This window comes from Crinia signifera, chromosome 3, assembly GCF_055691185.1.
Source record: "Crinia signifera chromosome 3, ASM5569118v1, whole genome shotgun sequence".
Lineage (NCBI taxonomy): Eukaryota > Metazoa > Chordata > Amphibia > Anura > Myobatrachidae > Crinia > Crinia signifera.
Window position 1 is genome coordinate 181,468,680 of NC_139219.1, and position 6,000 is coordinate 181,474,679.

The window sequence follows — 6,000 nt, forward strand, 5'->3', positions numbered from 1 at the left end:
ACGGGTCTGAGCCTTCACATTGCAGTAGATTACCGTTTTAAATACCGTTTAAGTATCATTCACATCAGTCAACCTGTTTAATCCCCTGAACATGTTTCAAGGCAGAATGCAGGGGACAGCCTATCACAGGTCTGTAATGTATTGTTTTTACTAAATACCGTTTCAGAGCCATTCTCACTGCATAAAAAACGGCTCTGAAACGTGTAGGACTCTTTTTAAACGTGTTGAAATACTGGTTATCTTTGAACGGAAAATGAACTCTGGTGCTTTCCCACTGCAGCCTTAAATGTTTTAAAATGGGAAAACAGCAATATACCGTTTAACAAGTGCAGTGTGAAATTCAAACCCGTTTGTGTCAACTTTTGTGCATGTTATCAGGCCAAAATCTCCAGGGTATGTAAACTTTTGATCAGGGTCATTTGGGTATTTTCTGTTGTCATTATGATTTAAAAAGAGTAAACACAGTTGTTTGACAACAAATGGCTTCACTCAACCACTAACCATGAGTAAAAGAAAAGTTTGTGAGTTATCATTTACATTCTATGACAAATAGCCAGAAAATCACAAATTCTGCTAGGGTATGTAAACTTATGAGCACAACTATATATTAGTAAGCCTGCTTGAAGCAAATGCTTTGAAAGCTAGTCTGCTACCTTGTGATTGCTTCTGTGTTTGTGCATGTGTGAGAGAGATGTAGTTTCACTTGCTGCTAATAGATGGCAGTGTTTTAGAGACACACAATGAGACACTAGACATATATATATATATATATATATACATACATACGGCAGGGAAGGTGCAGCACTCAGAATAATAAGCAATATACAATTGTGTATCACAACGTTTCAGTTCTTTACTGAACTGTTTTTAATACTGCTTTCACATTGCAGAAATGGGTAATGACACGGTATTCTTAAATGGGACTTTAAAACGGGTCTGAGCCTTGAGACCTTTCACATTGCAGGTGAAAACCGTTTTAAAAGTCATTTAATACCATTCAAACATTCAACCCATTTAACCCCCAAGGGACACGTTTCAAGCCATTGAAATAGAGCTGTTGAAACTGACAAAAAAACGGCTTTAAAACGTGTAGGACTCTTATTTTTAACCGTGTTGAAATACCGCTTAACTTTAACCGGTAAATCAACTCTGGCACTTTCACACTGCAGCCTTAAACGTTTTAAAATGGAAAAAAAACGGCAATATACCGTTTTAAAAGTGCGATGTGAAAGGGGTATATGTTACAAATGACAGAAAGGAGACAACATTTATAAGGCATACCTTGTGAAGACGCGCTGACCGCAGAGGGACCGGCAACCCGCCCGGTAGCTTGCGCTGAGTGATGACGTCATACCGCTGCGAGGCTCCCTCAGCAAACCGAAGATTGCCATAGCAACAGGGGATGCTACTTGTTCATGCATAGAATACACATAAGACACTCATAGTTACACAGATAGGAGAAAAAGCAGATGCAATTACAAATTCAAATGAACACAATGTGAACAAACATCTTTGTATAATATACTGAGCACCCTTATAGGGGAATATAGCACCTGATATGCAAACTGAGCAGAATAATGGACAATAGACTTAGAATACTCAAACCGTAGATTCTTGACTGGATAAGTTAAAGGATGCTACAATGAAGAAATAAACTATATATATATTCATAGACATATTGAAACCAAAATGACAGGCGGTATATTGAACAGAGACTCCATATGAAATATATTAAGCAAAGACTAAATATGAAATATATACATTAAGTCCCCTACGATGAAAGAAATCTAAGTGTGCAATCACATTGCAATAATTTTGCTGAGTGGTTACCCCCTTTAATTGATGGGGGAATTGTGTCAATCATGCAATATTGCAGTGTGTTTAAAGGATGCCCCAATTGGGCAAAGTGGCGGGCTACTGATTGCTCGCTACCTCCTGTTGTTATGGCCCCCTTAATGGCAGATCTATGCGCAGCCATGTGCTCTTTGAATTTGCATTTGGTCTCGCCAATACATGGCAGACCGCATGGGAAAAAGGATTTGATAAACCATGAAAGCATAATTACAATCAAAACGGTGTCTGATAGAAATTTTCTTGCCCGTATTTTCTTGCTCTCATTGTTGCGGGCAGGAAGGTTTGTAGAGAGCAACTTCCTGCCCCCAACAATGAGAGCAGGATGCTTTAGATGCGGTTGTGTCACTTGTCAATTTTTATTACCTGGCGACAGCTTTAATCACTCCCATAGGGGCAAGAAAATTTCTATCAGAAGAATCTCATACACCACTAAGGTCTCTGATAATGGAGAATCAATGTAGCCTAGGTTTTATATTGTACCCTTCCCTGAGAGAGAGGAGGGTGTGTTATCATGTTAGTGTATGGGAGGGCACAGGTAGGGAAACCGAGGAAGTGCCATGTGTCTGGAGGTAGAATAAGCACCAGGTGTGTAAAGAAAGGAGGCACCAGCTGGGACACCGAGAGTGGGTAGGCAGTTGCATCTGAGCTGTCAGTAAGGTTACAGGTACAGTAGCTCACAGCTATTTAGACAGCCCTGAAGTCACACTGATCACTCCTGTTAGTAGTTGATGGGGTTTGAGGCTGCTGTACACAGAAGCTGCACTGTACACAGCATTTGTTTCTCTGTATAAGTGTAATTATCCAGCTAGTAACACTGCAGCTGGTTCCCTGCTCTCCTTCTCTCTGCACATTACTGTAGTTGGCAATGAACCTTTTTTTTTACACAGAGCAGCCAGCAGGGGGCCGGAGCTCTCGAGCCGCTCATTAGATATTCATATATTCACTGCACCCCCCGCTGGCTATAGGGGGGGGCAGCTTGTGCTGCCTGGGTCCCGGGGAGCCCTCCTCCCCTCCACATATGTTCTGGGGCAGCCAGGGAAACTTTAATCTCCCGTCCCCTGGCTCCCTGCCAGCTCCCTGCCGCGGACGCTTGTCCGCTGCCGGGGTTAAGACTCGCCGCGAGTGGCGGCGAGTCTTAACCACATTGAATAGTGGGAGCAGGAGTGGCAGCGAGCCCTCCGGAACAGGGCGAGTGCATGGCGAGAGAAAAAATCTCTCGCCATGCACGGAGAATATTTGTCATTGAATACAGCCCATAGCCTTGATGTTGCCTGCACTTCAGGTGGTGGCCAAAACTGAAAAATTGTAAGACAGGAAATACATCTCAAATATGAGTAAAATATATATGATATGCCTGGAGTCTTTTATTTTCCTTAATAAAATTTTGTGGAGTGAAATTGATTCATTCTTTTTGAATAGTCCTTTGTGTATCTATCAATATATAATTTCCAAAGCAGCAGCACTCATGCATAGCTGCGACCTCCCAAAATTGTGTTCTTGTATTTCCCATCTCTATGCAGCTTTAGGAAGTCACAAGTCAACTACTGAGCGCACCAAGGGGGTCATTCTGATTGACTCTGTATGCTGCAAAGCTCACATCTTACCCTGTACCTGTGATGCCGCCCCCAGCGAATAACCCCCCCTGCCACAGTATCCCCTTGCAACCATGTGTGAATATCTAATAAAGTTAAATGAAAAAATAAAAGCTAGATAGACCCCAAATGATTTAACAAAGGATGCTGCTCCTACCAAAATAATTCTGCACCACTCCGTTATATAGACAAATCAAGTTTACCAAAAGTTTATAAAAAAATGCAGGAAATGTCAGCATAAAAATATTAATAATTTCTTAATAAAAAAGTATTCATGCAATATGTAATATCTATTGAAAATTACATATGAATATGAACATAGGCTCCAGAGTGGATAATTGAGAACTCACACACCTCATTCTACACAGGGGCATAAGTTTGTACTAGGTGCCTGAAGGCGAAATAGAGGGTGCTAGCACCCATATTGATAGCATCTGTTCCAGAATTCAGAATATAGTGGATACACAGCGGTGACCCAGGAACTTCAAGTATAGAGATCCGGCTTTGTACTCCTATAGTAAGTTTAAAAATTGTTTTATAAACCCTACATGAAATGGGATCTGTTGCAAAGTGTAGCTAGGAAAAGGCCAGAAACAGGTGTGCAAACACCATTGCTTCTGTTTAATATTTGTTCTTTTCAATAATACTGAAAATATCCCTGCTTCGTAAAAACTCCAGCTAAATGTCTGTCCAAAATTCGTGAGGTGCTTAATCACTGGCCCTCTATGATTTCTGCTACATTGTATTTCAACAACTACTGTATGCACACCATCTAAAATATGTTTCAAAATTTCCAAAGAAAGCAAAGCTAATGTGTAGTTGAGAGAAGTTCACAAACACATTTTAATATGGTAATATTAAAATAAGCATAGTGCTGATTTTAATAGTTTTTTTTCTCTCTTTTGCGGTATTCAAAGTTCTGCAAGAAAAGAAAAATTAAATAAAATCAAGGAGGAGGTTAAAGCATTGACAATTTATCTATTGATGAGTTTATTATGAGTTTAAATAATAATGAATTTGTCATCTTGATTTTTTAGATATAGCTTTATATGTAAGAAACGGTATTATAGAAACAGAAACCTATGTTAAACTGGTTGATCAAAACCATTATTTGAATTATGGTGGTAACCACTATATAAAATGGAAGGATAATATCCCAAAGAGCCAGTTTTTGCACATAAAATGTAATTGTTCGACCCAAGAATCATATTATAGACAAACTGAGGTTATCTTTAATTCATTTCTAGAAAAGGGGTATCCCAAGTCTGTATAATACCCCTTTCACACCAGCCTAATTTCCCGGGTTGGGACTAGGAACAACCCACGATTAGCGTGGGCTTGTAAGGTTACCGGGCCAAAATCCCAGGAAAATTTGACGGGTTCAACCTGGGGTCCTGCCGGTGCAAAAGGGGTAGGGGGTACTAACCCGGGTTGCCGGTCCACGGTGCAGGTGGTCATGCAGGGGATCCACACAGGCGGCTCGTGCAGATGACAGGACAGACGGCGGATGAAGATGACGCAGCTCTCCGGTGACCTCACTGCAGCCTGAGAGCTGCGTCATTTGCACCCGACGTCTGACCTGTCATCTGCGCCCACCGCCTTTGTGGATCAGAGGCCTGCACCGAGGACCAGCAACCCAGGGTGAGTACTGTTCACCGGCCTCCACCGCCATCCCAGCTCCTACCCACCTCCTGGCTGCTTCCTCCCTGCCTCCTTCCCACACCAGAAAATGCAGGGACTTTTCTGGTGTGAAAGGGGTCAACCCGGGAATGCCCTGGCATGATCCCTGGACCAAATTCCCGGGTGGGTCCCTGCATTTTTTGATATGAAAGCCTGTGATGAATGATACTAAAGCAGTAGAGGATAGAACTGTTTCTTTCGTAACCAAATATACTGTAGCAACAAATAAAAAAGATTATAAAAAAATATTTTCTCTTGCTTAAATTGTATAGAATCCTGATAATAGTATTGAACTCAGTGATACGGTTATATTTAAGAAAGCTAATAATCTGAAAACTAGACTAGCACCAAGTTTTTTCAAGAAAATGTCCAAATGGGTTCCATGTATGTGGAAAAAGCGAATCTCTCTTGTAGATACACACAAAGAAAAACTGTAAAATGGACATCATATGTTACAAAAAAAAGAATTTAATATAACAAGTTTTATTAATTATCATCCTGCATATATTGTGTATATTCTAGAATGTGGATGTGGCCTACAATATATAGGTCTCAGAATTAGGAATTTGCACATTCGTTTTGTGGAACATACTGTAGAAGAAACTCCATGAAGAAGAAAAAGCTGTTTGATAAAGCTACTGATGTAGTGAAATGCGTAAGTGCTTGCTGCAGACACCCACCCTGTTTTACACCTTTTAAAGAGCCCTGACCAGCAGAGGTGTAGCGTGTTGCCATGCTGCCCGGAGCATGTGTGTGTGCTACGGCGCCCCCCCCCCCCCCCCCCCCCAGCCAAACTGCTGTGCTTCTGCATCTGCTCTATTGGGGCCTACACACCAGGCGATTTCAGACCAGTTTCTATGCGATATGTGCTGAG